The 15,677-nt window shown below is 46.6% G+C and overlaps 1 long non-coding RNA gene across 1 annotated transcript in view; it reads left to right on the top strand.

Moving 5' to 3' along the window:
* Positions 1-14,976, top strand: part of LOC147610711 (uncharacterized) — a 76,680-nt gene extending 61,704 nt beyond the window's left edge. The window contains exon 2 of the long non-coding RNA XR_015263863.1: positions 14,596-14,976. This is a non-coding gene — a long non-coding RNA (uncharacterized LOC147610711). The remainder of the gene's footprint in view (positions 1-14,595) is intronic.
* Positions 14,977-15,677: the final 701 nt, after the last annotated feature.

Genomic DNA, 15,677 nt, shown 5'->3' with positions numbered 1-15,677 from the left:
GTGGACCAAAACACATATAAACTGAATATAAGTGAAACTAAGCTAAACTGGGGGAAAAAACCTTCACTAACTGAAGTAAAAAGTGCGGTGCCCCAGTAATCTACTGATGATCACTAGCACTCCTCTGGGTGCATACACAGCATAAAACCCAACAAGGATTGCCTTTTGGAAATCTTTCACTACACTGATGCCTCTTGCCGACCATTGGATTATTGGTGGGGATTTTAACATGGTTGAGACGCCAACGGATAAAAGAGGTGGACATGAGGGCTTGGTGCATCCTCTTGAAAGAGCGTCTTGGGAGAGATTTATACTCTTCATTCATGGCAGAGATTGTTGGCATGAGGATGACATTTTGAGGAGTCCATCCACTCTTCTTTATTCATGGTCTAACAGGAGAAGAGATGCAGGATGTATCTATGCACGGTTAGACAGATTTCACGTGGATGATTGTGCGCTTGACAGAGGTGGGCATACTTTTATTGCTACACACCTCTAAATCTGATCATGGCCCAGTGGTTTTATGTATTAGAGATCCGAATTGCCATGGATCAGTACCCCATGTACGCATTGTTTTCAGATGCAGAGCTATTGCGTCGTATGCTTTATATTTGGAGATCTCATGATTTCTTACAGGCCTCTCAAAGCCCGGCCTCTGCTCTCTATGATATTAGTGACTTTTATCACACATGTGCCCTGTCTAAGAGGCAAGAGGCCTTGGATTTAGAAAGGGCTATTAGACGTAGATTGGTTGCCTTGCAGAAAGAGCATGAGAAACATCCTCATGCTCAATGGGTTGCAAATTCTTTATGTATTGTTAGGGCAGAACTTCATCACTCTCTTGAGCAGCGCGTGGAGTACCGTTTCCATGTCGAGGAATCCTTTTGGACACAGATGGGTGGTAGATGTAACAAACATTTCTTTGCTACTCACGGTTCATCTCGTGCTAGAGAGAGTGTTAGGCAGTTGCAGGATTCGCATGACACTCTTCACTCAGATCCTCTTATGGTTAGATAGATTGCCGCTGATTTCTATCGCCAGCTTCTTAGTGCTGAGGCGCACTCTGATTTGAGACACAGGGCACAGAGGAAGGTTTGGAATGCATTGCCACATTTGATCACCGAGGAGATGTGTGCCGCTCTGGATGCCCCTTTTCTATGCAGGAGTTGAGTCATGCTCTTCATGCCTTACCTCATGGTAAGTGTCCAGGGGGGATGGCCTCTCCCCTGTTCTTTTCATTACTTTTTGGGATGAGATTGGGGCTGAGATCACATCGGCAGTGTAGGAGATGTGGGACATAGGTTCTATGCCTTCTTGTCTCACTGAGGGGCTTATTTATCTTATTCCTAAGAGCGGGGATAAGACATTGATTGGCCAGTGAAGACCTATCACCTTACTTGGGACTCTGCGTATAAGATTCTTGCTAAGGCAGTGAGCATCAGATTGCAGCCAATTTTGCAGGATGTCATTCATGATACTCAGAATGGATTCTTACATGGTAGGACCATCTTTGATAACATTTTCTCGTTTTGGGAGGCCATTGAATGGGCTAAAGCGAGCAATCAGCCCTTAGCCATTCTACTCTTGGATTTTGAGAAAGCCTATGATAGAGTGGATTGGGACTTCCTTGAGGGTACTCTTAGCCATATGGGCTTCTCTCAGAGATGGATCAAGGGAGTTTCATGCATGTATCGTGATGCCCACAATAGAGTGCTCGCTTGCGGTGATAGAGAAGAGCGGTTTCAGATTTCTCGCTCAGTACGGCAAGGTTGCCCTTTAGCCCCATTATTATATATCATAGTTGCAGAGGCCATGAGCATCTTTCTCTGCTCCACTGCTCGTATTTCGGGGTTGAGGTTGCCTCTTCGTAGTCAAGAGCAATTGGTTGACTCTGAGTTAGTTGATGACACAGCCATGTTCTTGGAGGCTTCACATATATGCTTATGTTCCTTCCGGGTAGCACTAGAGGAGTTCTGTTTGGTAGCAGGGGCACTCATTAATTGGCACAAATCTGTTGGTTTTTGGGTTAGTGATTCACCGAGAGTTGCTTGGGGTACAAAGCTTGGTTTTACTTGGATCAACAGAGGATGCACTACTAGATATTTGGGATGCCAAGTTGGGATTGATATTTCTCCTACAGAGCAGTTTGCTTTGGTACTTATGAGTATTCGGAAGAAGCTCCTCCATTGGAGCTCCAGGAGATTAGATTTAGCTTCCAGAGCTTTGGTGGCTAACCAGGTATTTCTTGCCTCAGCTTGGTTTATTGCCCCTTGTTGGTGCTTCTCTCGTGCGTGCATTGGCCAATTGTGGAGATTGATCCGCAATTTTCTGTTGTCGGGTTTGGATGGCACCTGAGACACTCGTGCCAGGGTAGCTTGGCTCACAGTTATTCAGCCCAAATGAGAGGGGGGCTTGAATATTATCGATCCGGATGTTCCCTACCAGGCACTGAGCCTTGGAAGGATTTTTTCTTGTTTCAGATTTTCGGATGTACGCCCAGGGTCGGGAGAGACTGGATGCCCAGCACATGTTTTTTGTTTACAGAGACTGATACTAGGGCACCATCTTCCCCTCTTATTTCAGCCATTGTCAGAGCATGTAGAAGCATGAGATCTTTTTTGCGACAAAGGCTTCCTAGGTCTTTGGATGAGGCTGACCGACAACCTATTATGTGGAACGGGCTCATTAGGGATGAGGCTGGTCGGCCACTTGGTGCATCTCGTTATATGCAGTGGTGAGGATGGGAGAGATGTGCATACACAGTTCTTGCTTGGAATACCTTTAAGAGCCTTCCGGAGGATTTGAGAGCTGCATCCATTCAGCATCTTAGTGGCTCTCGCATTCGTACTGATCAGATTGATGCAGCTATTCCGCATGAGTGGCTTTCTGGGACCTTTCACGGAGACTATCATCCAAGTTGGTTGGGAGTTTTCTCGAGGATAGGCATACCTCTGCAGGTCATTACTCTCCCGGGTCAGGATGCTACAGATTGCATCATTTACACTATCATGCCTGGAGGAAGATTGAGGAGATGTAGTATGGAGGAGATCATCCCAGATACTAGGCTTAGTCCAGTGGTCTCACTGTGTGATGGTCCGCACAAGCACTGAATGTGTCTTCGAATCCCGATTCTCCTAGGCTTGTAATTCCGCAAGGAATTCATCCTCCTGAGCTTGAGTCCACCTCCTAGAGTTTTGAGGACGCTCGGGCTTCCTCTCACTGCTCTGAACAATATCCCACAAACCCTTGTGGATGAAACAGATCCGCATTTGCAGCTTCCAATGAGCATAGTTGGGTCCGTTCAACTTGTCATCCTTGTTTGTACAAGGGGGAGCCATATCCACAGCAACAAAGTACAGAAATCTCAGCTCTCCAAAACTCCTCTCGAGTGCTTTCCAACGAAGCGAGGCACCAAGACCAATTAGCCCCCTCTCAAAACTGAGAGAGAGAGGCTGGACAGCAGCAAAACAGTCCTAGAACCACCGGGAACCTCCTCTACTAGAAGGGCAGGGACTCGTAGAGGATGAAGAAGATGTAGAGCCACTTGTCTTGGCAACACCTCATGCAAGAAACTCACCACCAATAGATGCTGAAGCAGAAAACGCAGCCAAAAAACTTCACAACCTGCCTTTGTAGAGCAAAACGCAGCCTTGACGGCTGGCCAGCAGCAAGAAGATGGTGGCTGGACCAGAAAACATAGCAAGGTACAGAAACACAGCCACTGTAGAAGGCAGATCTGCAGCCAGGAGAAGATATGAAAGCAAAAATGCATAGTACAGTTGACGAAATCGGCGATGGAGCAGCCTGAACCTAAACGAGTGATACCATGTCGGAGAATGCACAGGCGGAAGCATAAACTGAACAAGAGAGAGTAGAGAGAGCTTGTGGACAAGATCACCTTTTAGCAAACAGCTTTACAATGGCAATAGCCAGCAAGAGGTGTTGAACAATGTGCATGGGATTGGATGATGAAGTGAATAATGGGGAGAGTCCTTATATAGTGATGGAATGATCTGGCCAACTGCCTCTAGAACAGGCCGACCAGATCATGACCTACTACACGAGAAAATACATGAAATCCCCAATAAATAGACACAACCCCATAACACTGAGATGCACTAATTCTAACACACATCAAAAACAGCACACAAAGTCAAAAAAATTCAAACGTACATTAGGATGCAATGCGCAAGTAATGATCCTCCTGTTCACGGATTGTCCTATTTGGTTTCATCGAAAACCGTGTTGAGCTAACTGGCTCCTGAGGGAAACCGCTCAGACTATCGTTCAAGGCTAGGATTGCCCAAGAATTCATCAATAGTCGTCTAGGCCATCTGGTCGCATTGACTGTCCGGCTGTAAGATCCAAAAGTCATCTAGTCCATTTGGTCGCAATGACGGCCCAAATGCGAAATCCAATACAGTCCCATCTGGTCGCAATGAACGCTCGACTGTGAAGTCCAAGATATTTGGCATCATTGCCGTCCAATGGGTCATCTGGCATCGTTGCCACCCATATACAAATCTTGCTCCTTGGGCTATCGGGCATCGTTGCCACCCAAACTAGAGCATGTCCAAGTAACCATTATAAGCAGAATAATGATCAATTCCAGTCCAATATATATACAATGAAGAGGGCTAGAGGTACAATCCCTCCCTCTTGAATCTGTCTTGATCGCAAGACGTCCATATCTATACTTCAAATACATCTGGACTAACCACTTCGTCGTAAGCTTGAAGTATATCTGGATAGTCCTTGAAGTACTTTTTTGGCATCCATTTCGCATCCAATAGCGAATAATTCTCAAGTTCCAAGAGGAACTTTCTGATCATTGTCTTTCCTCTCACAGAATGAAACTCAATCTGTTTTGGCTCTTCCACCCCTAGTGGATCCTTCAATACAAGCTCCTCTAGGAGTAGCCCTGTACATGTTTTCCATGAACTGTCTTGGAAGGCATTATATATCCTCCAATGATCTGAAAGGTCCAACCAGGTCACAACGTAGCCTGCTGCCCCCTGCGCCTCCCCCATCGCTGTCGCCGCCAGCCTTCCCAGCCCCCCGCCTGTCCCCGCAGCCCCTCCCCTCCCCCGCTTTCTTCCCGCCTGCCCCCCTCAGCCCCCCGCCTGCGCCGCCAGCCTTCTCAGCCCCCCGCCTCCCTCTTTCGCGCCGCCCTCTTCTTCCCCCCCCTTCGCCTTCCCTGCGCAGCCCCCCCTCGCCCTTCTGCCTCCGCCTCCCCCCCCCTGTTTTCCGCCTCCTTCCTTTCTTCCCCCCCTCCTCGCGTCATCGGCATCTCTGCCCCCCGTCCCTGCTTCTCCCCTTCTCCCCGCCTCAGCCCCCTGTTCCCCTTTTTTTCGGCGATTTCCGCGTAGTGGAGAGGTTTTTCTTGGGTTCGTCTCTTCGATTCAGCCAGTACCTGGTCTTTTCCCTTAGGAAGACTCCATGGCAGCCTCTCCGTCAGCCCCGACCGATACAGGTCTTCGATTAGACTTCTCAGATGTAGAGCAGCAGCTTCTCGCGTCCTCCGTTTCTTCCTTGGAGGCCTCTTCCTTGGTTTGCAAGGTGGTGGGTAGCCGCCCAATGCGGAGAGAGCTACGCGACCTACTGCAGGGTAGCCTCATTGGCGAGACTGCAAGAATCGTCAGCGTGGATTTTTTAGGCCGCGGCTACTACCAGGTGGAGTTCGAGTCCCCTCCAGCAGCTCAGAGGGTGCTGGCTCGGAGCCCCATTGCCCTACGCTCCTCTCGGGCGTTCTTTGCACGGTGGACCCACGGTTTCGACCCATCGTCTGATCCACTGGCAGGCGCGACTGGATTCCCCATCACCGTCTGCTTTCCAGGTCTCCGAAGGGAGTACTTGCCCCTCTTGCCGTCCATAGGCAGGGCTTTCGGGCAAGTGGTGGAGGTGCCATTGACCGCGGCCTCAGTGGTTGCTCGGGCAGCAGGACTCCCGGCCATTCGTGTTGTGGTTCCGTCACCAGAGTCCCTCCCGAAGACGATCCTCCTCCCTTGTCTTTCTGGAGGACATCTGATACAGCGCGTGGAGTATTCGGGCCTCCCCGGCCAGTGTTTCATATGTCTGTAAGCAACCTATATGCGTAGGGTATACAAGAAGGCAATCCAGATCTGTCTAGCTCCAACCAGTACCATAATGGGGGTGTAATATGCGATACATAGGCGATGGCGAGGCAAAAATCCCTTGGAGCATGATCTCCGGGTGTGAGTGTAAGTGAGCTAGCCGCTCCTGGATATGGTGCTGATGGCGAGCCCGTATCTCTGTAATCTCCCTCTGATGTAGTCTGGAAGTCTGATAGCCTGGTGCTCTCGGTCTCCGTCTGGCTCGGAGGTCCGCAGCGCGCTGAGAGAGAGTAGGGAATAGGGATCTTGCACAGTACACCACACCGAGCGGGGAACAGGCCTCGCCCCCTTTCAGGAACAATCCACAGGCACGCTGGCCAGGATCAATACAATCAATGAATACAAAACAAACAGATATGCCGATGTAGGATATCCAAGTCGATGTGGATGTGTATGTCAAGGCACAAGATATCTGATTCCAAGCACACCACGGGGATGACCAACAAGTATCTCTCACCGGGCTAGTTCCAAGTCCAGGTCCAAGTCCAAGTCCCAAGTCCAAATCCCAAGTCCAAGCTCCAAGTCGAAGTTCCGAGTCCAAGCTCCAAGCTCCAAGCTCCAAGTCCAAATCCCTGTAGGGGGAAAGGCGTTATGCCCACCCTTATAGTGTGTACAAGCCCATAAGTTATAGTACATAGTACACTTAGTACTTTTAATGTACTAAGTGCACTATGTGTACTAGTGCAATATACATGTGTGATAGGGGAGTCACACACTCATGCCTCATGAGTTGACTTATCCCCACAACTCTCTCTCTCTCCCTTGCTTCTCTGTGTATGTCTCCCACACATGAACTCTTAACCTAACCCTAATTCTCCCACACAACTGGTATCAGAGCCAGTCTGCAGCTCTCTGCATGTGCAGTATACTTCCAACATGATGGTGGAGCTAGGCGCCTACAACTGTCTGTGTTGCACGTAGGAAAGTGTAGCTCTGTCGACCTGATTCAGCTGCAGCCTGCGTAAGTTGCAGAGAGAGACAGAGCTACGTGTAGCATTAGCCAAGGCAGCATAAGCGGGCATCCATCGAATACTAGGCCAGCTTGGCGCTAGGCGAAACAGGCGAATACACAAAGAAGCGTGTAGCGCTATCAGGTGCAGAGGTCGTGGTGGCATATCTGGGACGAGTAATAAGCTGGGGCTGATACGCGATAGGAGCGCCATAGCCAACAGCCAGTCGTAGGCTTGCAAAAGGCACCTGGCCACAAGGCGTAAGATACGCAGGCGAAGGCGGCGGCAACTGGATCGTGAGCAAGCATCTAGCAACTCGCGTTACTTGTACCTGTGCGAGCACGGGGAGGAGAGGTGCTTCCGCCTTGTCAACACGCACCGCGTGATCGTGAAGAAGCGGAGCAAGCTGCGTGGCCGCCTCACCTACCTTCTCTCGCTCACGTTGGTCCTCGCCCTCTCCTACTCCATCTTCTTCTCCGTGGTAACTGTAGGTGTTGGACTGCAGTGGGTGATCTTAACCTATGGACTCGTTAGCCTCGTGCTTCAATGGAATGCTGTAGAAGAAGCAACAAGCAGGAGCAACAGCATCAACATCAACAAGAAGTGCCCCCCCCTTTTCTCCTGCAACAACTAAAATTCAGCCTGCATATCAGAGAAATTTAGAAAATTACAAGGTATTTTGCTTCAATTTTTTTTTTTGGGATTTGCAATTGAGCAGGTGCAATCATTAATTGAGCAGATACAGGTGCCGATTTGCTCAATTTTTGAGCAAAATTGGGTGACATTGGTCACGATCAGGATCAATTTGCAGGAAATTGGTCACAATCAGGATCAATTTGCAGGAAATTGGATGTCGAAATTTGGGGCTTTTGATGTAATTGTGCAATTAAGCACTCATACATGCTGTATGATGTGAAAAATCGCACATTTGGGCAAAATTGCAGCAAATTGCAGTGTAAACCAAGGGGCTTTTGTGCCGATTAAGTTGATTTGCATGCAGGCAATCGCATTTGATGCTGTGGATAATGTGTTGATGCCTTACAAGCACTTAATGTGGCTGTAAATCAAGGGGCTTTCATGTATTTAATGTATATGTGGCCAGGGGGAAGCATCGTGAACACTCTGGATGCCTTCATGTGCGTCAATGTACCATGTATGATCAGAAATTGATCTTAAATCAAGGGGCTTTTCAAGTTCGTATGCTTGTTGAGCTTGGCAAAGCAGCAGGCAAGACATTTATGCCTTGAATCCTCAAAAATCAGCTTGCAGTCAAGGGGCTTTTGCCCAATTTCTGTTCGGGACTGTTGTATGCAGTGTACAGGACTGTAAAAGTCTGATTTTCACTCATTTGGACAGCCAGGAGAGCATTTATTGCTATTGTACCTGTTGGTACAGATTTGGCACAGCTTTGTGCAAGTTTTGGCATGGCTGTACACTGTTTTGAGTGACCAAAAGGTTCAATTTCAGCTGCTGTACTTGCCGGTACAGGTCTGGTACATCATTTGTGAGCAATTGGTACTGTTGTACAGTACTTTGGAAGGGCAACAGAGCACATTTAAGGTGCTGTCCAAAATCTGCACCAACCAGATTTTGGTGATTTCATCACATAAAGTGGGAGAAAAGTTGCATTTGTGCTTCCGCAGTGGGAGATAAAGCTTGGGAGAACAACTGTGAGCACTTTGTGTGCTTTTTGGTGCAGTGTTTGCACATTTTGCAGGGAATCAGGCATTGACAGGTTGCATATTGCTATGGCAACCACAGGTGAGAGCTCTTCATTGCTTCACATCAAGAAGCTTGAAGGCTCGCATAATTATGATATTTGGCAAACCCAGTGCTACAATGTGTTGCTCCAGAAAAAGCAGCACAAGCCTATCAAAGAAAGGGGTGTAATGCCCTCTTCTCTTACTGTTGAAGAGTGGGAAGATATGGATGAGCTGGCAAGATCTACTATCATGTTGTCTGTGTCAGACTCGTTACTTTTCAGCATTCGTGAAGAGAAGACAGCTTGAGGAATGTGGCAGAGATTGCAGGACTTGTATGCCCAACAAAGTGCCTCAAGCAAAGTGTATTGGTTGAAGAAACTCATAGGTCTTCAGATGAAGGAAGGGGCGTCTATGACAGCCCATCTAAATGAGTTTAATGGTATTGTCAGCCAAGTTATTAATCAAAAGTTGGCAATGGACGATGAGTTCAAAGCCACTTTTTTGTTATGCACTTTGCCAGAGAGTTGGGACACATTCAGGACAGCCACTAGCAATTCGCATGCTATGCTGTCATATGCAGATGTTGAGGGTGCTCTTCTTCAAGAAGAGATGAACAGGAAAAACAACTCTGTTGGAAAGTCCAATGCAATGAATGCACGTGGGAGATCCCAGCAAAGGGGGAAAAGCCAAGAAAGGGGAAGGAGCAAGTCTCGCTCCAAAAAGGATTTGGAATGCCATTATTGTGGCAAGAAGGGACACATTAAAAAGCAATGCTACAAATGGAAAAATGATCAAAAAGAAAAGGGAAAAGGCAAAGACAAAGAGAAGGATGAAGCCAAAGATGTAAAGCCAAAGGGCAAAAGTGGAGTCAAGATTGAAGAAATCAATGTGTCACATGCAGGTGGCAGTGAGGATGAGGTCCTATTTACGTCTTCACTTGATGCCCATTCACTTCTTACAGGTGGTCATGGTATGCACTCATGGATCATTGATTCAGGTGCCTCCTTTCATGTCACAGGTTGCAGAGACTTGTTTGTCAGGTATACTGCTGGCAATGAAGGAGTGGTTTATTTTGGTGATAACCATGCATGCAAGATTCTTGGCAGCTGATGTGAGGCTTGTGTTTTCAGATGGCTCACAGCTTATGCTCCATGATGTCAGGCATGTGCCTGAGATCAAGAAGAATCTGCTTTCTACTGGACAGCTTGATGATGCTGATTATGTTACCACATTTGGTCGTGGAAAGTGGAAAATTAGTAAGGGCTCACTGGTTGTTGCCAGAGGCTCTAAGGTGGACACTCTTTATTTTATGCATGCAGGTGTTTGTCACCATGCTAATGTAAATGCAACCGAGCTGCCGGAAATCTCTATGTGGCATAGCCGGTTGGGACACATGAGTGTCAAAGGAATGGAGCAATTGTCTCGTTTGGGTTACTTGCCTTCTCTAAAGTTTTCAAGTTTTCAGTTTTGTGAGCATTGTATATATGGTGCCCCCACAAGAAAGCTCTTGGACAGAAAGATGCTCAGTTAGAGCTTGTGCATATAGATGTATGTGAGATGCCTCAGCTTTCTTTGGGAGGGGCAAAATATTTTGTCTTTTATAGATGATGCCACACGCAAGGTGTGGGTTTATCCTCTTCGTTTGAAGAGTGATACATTCTCAGTGTTTCAAAAGTTTGTTGCTCTTGTTGAGAATCAAACTGGCAAAACACTGAAGGCTTTGCGTTCCGACAATGGTGGAGAGTACATGTCCAAACAGTTTCAAGACTTTTGTGATGCTAAAGGCATCAAGAGGGAGCTCTCTACTCCTTATGATCCTCCACAAAACGGGACAGCAGAGAGGATGAACAGGACCATACAGGAGAAGGTCCGTTCTATGTTGTCACATGCTGCGTTACCTCATGGTTTTTGGGCTGAAGCTGTTATGACAGCCGTTCACCTTATAAACAGGTCACCTAACACGAGGCTTGGTGGGAAAGTGCCAGAAGAAGTATGGACAGGGAAGCCTCCGTCATACAAGCACTTGAGAGTGTTTGGTTGCGTTGCGTACGTGCACATACGCAGGGAAATGCGCACCAAACTTGATCCTAAGTCTCACAAATGCATATTCCTAGGATATGGTGACAGAGGTGAAATGGGGTATAGACTTTGGGATCCCATGAATAGAAAGATCATACGCAGCAATGATGTCATTTTTGATGAAACATGCATGTATAAGGAGCCTGCAAGGCAACAGGAGCCTGGCAGAGTCATCTTTGATGATGATGGACATCATGGACAACAACCAAGGGCTGTAAATCAGCCATTACAGCAGGAAAACCAGCCCTTAAATGGTGCTGAAAATGGTCCAAATGGACAGCCAGAGATGGCAGAAGATATCCCTATGGATATACCACAGTTGGAGGAGATACCGGGCATGATATTTCAGCCTTATGGCATGGAACAGGAGCCACCAATGAGGGATATGCAGGCTGGACAGCAACCTGCAAATGATGGTCATTGGGTACGGAGGTCCACAAGACCCTCCAGAGCCCCTGACAGGTTTGTTCCAGGGGTTGACTATTTGATGCTTACTGATTGTGGGGAGCCCTCATGTTATAAGGAGGCTTTACAGAGGGCAGACAAGGCTCTTTGGGAGCGTGCCATGAAGTCAGAGATGGATTCTCTGCACAAAAATGGAACATGGAAATTGGTGCATTTGCTTGCAGGCAAGAAGGTTTTGCCATGCAAGTGGGTTTACAGGCTCAAAGTTGCACCAGATGCAAAGCCAAGATACAAAGCCAGGTTAGTGGCTAAGGGCTTCAAGCAGGAATATGGTGTGGACTTTGAGGAGATCTTCTCTCCAGTGGTCAAAATGACCACACTTAGAGCTGTGTTGGCTTTGGTTGCGCATGATGATCTGGACTTGATTCAGATGGATGTGAAGACTGCTTTTCTTCACGGTGATCTCCATGAGGAGATATATATGCAGCAGCCAAAGGGTTTTTTTTTTTCCCGGGAAAAAGATCCTTCTATTAGTTAATGAGAAAACGCCATAAGGCTACAAAGCTCACCTCGCAAGGAGGGATAAAAACACAGTGAACTCCTGAGCTCCACCCCCGTGGCTGGCCGCTCTCTGGGGGGGGCTACCTAGTAGTACATATGGGAGGTGAGAAAAGCCAGACTGGAGGCTTGTAGTGCCAAGTGACATCCTCGCCCCTCGCGGTGAGGAAAGGGCCAGGCTGCCAAGTGCGGAGGAAAGCCTTGCGGCGCCCTCTCATGCGATCCGAGTCGCCCTGGAGTTTCCCCCAGTGTCCTCTCCAGCAGCCAGAGGGTTATGCAGTGAGTGGAAAGGAGAAGCTTGTATGCAAGCTGAAAAGGAGTCTTTATGGGCTCAAACAGGCACCAAGAGAATGGTATCATAAATTTGATACATTCATGAAATCTCATAAATTCAGGAGAAGTGACTGCTTGTACACCAAGAAAGCTTTGGATGGCAGTCTATTGATCCTCATCTTGTATGTTGATGATATGTTGATTGCCGGGAAATCTCGTAAAGAGATGGATGCCTTGAAGCAGAGGCTGCATCAAACCTTTGATATGAAGGATTTGGGTGATGCAAATCATATCTTGGGTATGCGGATACTTCGGGACAGAAATCAGCATGTGTTGTATTTGTCTCAGAAGGAATACATTGGCAAAGTCTTGCAGAGGTTCAATATGGACGGGGGGAAGAAGACTAGTACTCCTTTGCCTCCATATGTGAGACTCAGTGCTATGGACAGCCCACAGTCAGATAGAGACAGGGCTGATATGGCCAAAATTCCGTATGCTTCAGCTTGTGGCAGTCTCACGTATGCCATGGTTGCTACTAGGCCGGACATTGCATTTGCAGTGGGAGTGGTTTCTAGATACATGGCCAACGCTGGCAAGAAGCATTGGGAAGCAGTGAAAGGTGTCATGAGATACCTGAAGGGCACACAGGATATGTGCATATGTTTTGGCAAACAGGATGCATTAGTGCATGGTTACACGGATTCGGATTATGCCGGTCATCCAGATAACCGGAAATCTACTACCGGTTATGTGTTTACATTCACAGGAGGTGCTGTGTCATGGATATCCAGGATGCAGAAGTGCACTGCCTTATCTACTACAGAGGCCGAGTATATTGCAGCCACAGAGGCTTGCAAGGAGGCATTATGGCTATCTCGGTTAGTGGTTGATTTGGGTTATACAGGGGATATTCCATTGTTGCATTGTGATAGTCAGAGTGCCATCCAGTTGGCAAAGAACCCTGTCTTTCATGCAAAGACGAAGCATGTGGATGTGAAGTATCACTTCATCAGAGAGGTGATAGAGAACAAGCAAATTCAGCTTGTTAAGATTCATACGGATGACAACCCGGCTGATCTGTTAACGAAGAGTTTGCCTCCGGAGCGGTTTGCTCATTGCAGACACTTGATGGGCATTGGATGAGGCCAGTTTCAGCCTTGATATGGCCTTGTATATTATCATGTACATGCTGATTTTTTTTTTCCTTCATTTAAGGGCACTTTGCCTTTAAGTGGGAGGTTGTTGGGGTAAAGGCGTTATGCCCACCCTTATAGTGTGTACAAGCCCATAAGTTATAGTACATAGTACACTTAGTACTTTTAATGTACTAAGTGCACTATGTGTACTAGTGCAATATACATGTGTGATAGGGGAGTCACACACTCATGCCTCATGAGTTGACTTATCCCCACAACTCTCTCTCTCTCCCTTGCTTCTCTGTGTATGTCTCCCACACATGAACTCTTAACCTAACCCTAATTCTCCCACACAATCCCAATCTAAATCCCAAGTCCCAAGTCCAAATCCCAAGTCCAAATCCCCCTTCCCAAGTATAAAAGAAGCTAGAGCCCTCTTGTTTTGGGCATGAAGCTTATGGAGAGCAAGGAGACCCTCATCTTCATGTAGCTCCGCTGCCGCCGCCCACAGCTGCTGCCGCCGCCCATCTTTGAGATTCAGGATTTGAGTGGCAGTGTTGTGGGTGGCTGATGTAGATGCTCGTGCCGTGGCTGTCCTCATATAGTCTAGCATGTGTCCCTCTGTATGAATGACATCATATTTCCCACAATTTAGATAAGGTATATGCTACACATCCACACCTTTTGATCCTTTTACTGCTTCTGAAACGCCCGTTGTTGAGTCTCTGTGCAGAAAACAGTGCCACAACCGTTGAGGGTTTAATGAAATTGCCTGGCCCACACTGATACATGTCACTACAGTTCCATTTTATCTGAGCACACCTAGTTCGCTTGCTGAGTGTGTGATTTCTTTTCAGAACCTTTTCTAACAGTCAGATTAAACTGAATCAAGCTAACACAGAGAGACGAGAGATAGGGAAGTGTCAGAGGGAGAGTCTAGCAGTACAGAAAGTGGGTATTGGGTGACAGTTACTGCTGAGTGGGTGCCCAGGTGAGTACATTAAGGATAATGAAGCCCTCCATTAGGGATTACACCATTCACTCATTCAAAATGGCTGATTAGTGAAATTTATAAAGCCTTTTTGTTAGGAACCCTTAATTCTGGACTGTAGAGCTTAACTGTATGTGAGCAAATGGTGGTCTTCCACAACATTTGAGGCCTTGGCTACTTCGACAAGAGAAACAAACCAAAATATTAAAGCCAAGAAGGTGACTCCGGCATATTATTTACATCATGTTTACGGTGATATTGTTGGTAACACAAATCATTCAAAGAGTAGGTGTGAGTTATTACATCACCTGTTGTACTTCATTTATATGTTCAGCTGTTGATTTGTCTTGTTTTTTTGTATTACAGGTGTAGCAACTCTTATTACATAGAAGGTGATCGTGTCCTTATGTAATGCTCAAATCAACAGAAATCTGATGATGCACTATCCTGTAAAGTGGCATGTCTTAGGAGTCAGAACATAGTACAATGTATGGCCTGATCATGTATATATTGCTCAAGTTTTACCCTTTTAATCGAAAAGGTTGCTGATGTAAAATGGTTCACATCGTGAGTAGTGCACGTTCAGATCGGAACTGACTCTAGTAGTGCACGTCGTGAAACGGTCACAAGCCCTCCACCAATCACACGATGTAGACTTGTGGCATGCCAATTTAAGCTAGCTGGGACCGACAGCAGCTGAATCATAAATATCTCTTCTTTCCCTTTTTATGCATATTTCTTCAACCTCTTCTGTGTGATTGTCTTGCTTTTAATCTTCATATCGTCTTGCACTGCTCTTCATCGCCTGTTGGGTTGTGTCCATGTCAGTGTTCGTGCCTTCTTCCTTGCTTACGACCGTCAATCTAAGGTAGGACACCTTCATTTGTTTCATTCGTATAAATAAAATCATTGTGTGTAAATATTGAATACGTTTCAATATATATATATATATATATATATATATATAAAAGTTAAATATTGTCTATCTGCAATTCAGGTGATGGAATTGGTGCTTGCTAGTTTCATGCTTTTTCCTTGTACAAAAAGATCAGACTGTCACTTTGTTTTTACACTTCTTGAGAAGTATTCCATGATGGTTGATCTTGGACTCCAATTGGAATATATCTAGGGGGTTCAGCCCAAGCCAGTTATTTTGGCATGTGTTTGGCACAGTTATTGTACTGTGGGCAGTGGACCGTCTTTCTTCGTACAGCGTCTTGAATTTCTTAGCAGTGGAATTGTATCGTATGCTTAACAAAATCATTTTTGTGATGGTGGAAGATGATCGTAGATGGGCGATGCTTTAGTGCTTGCTTATCCTTTATCTTCCTAGCCCATCATTATTACCTTCTCTATCATTACATTCCACTGTTAGTCACTTCTCATATGTTAGTGCTTCTCTCTTGATTCTTTGCAACTACAATCCCCCACCTCGTTGAATTAGGAAC

The sequence above is a fragment of the Cibotium barometz genome, chromosome 48 (genome assembly GCF_041138505.1).
Source record: "Cibotium barometz isolate CiBa-2024 chromosome 48, ASM4113850v1, whole genome shotgun sequence".
Classification (NCBI taxonomy): Eukaryota; Viridiplantae; Streptophyta; class Polypodiopsida; order Cyatheales; family Cibotiaceae; genus Cibotium; species Cibotium barometz.
This window is presented reverse-complemented; position numbering and strand designations above follow the sequence as displayed.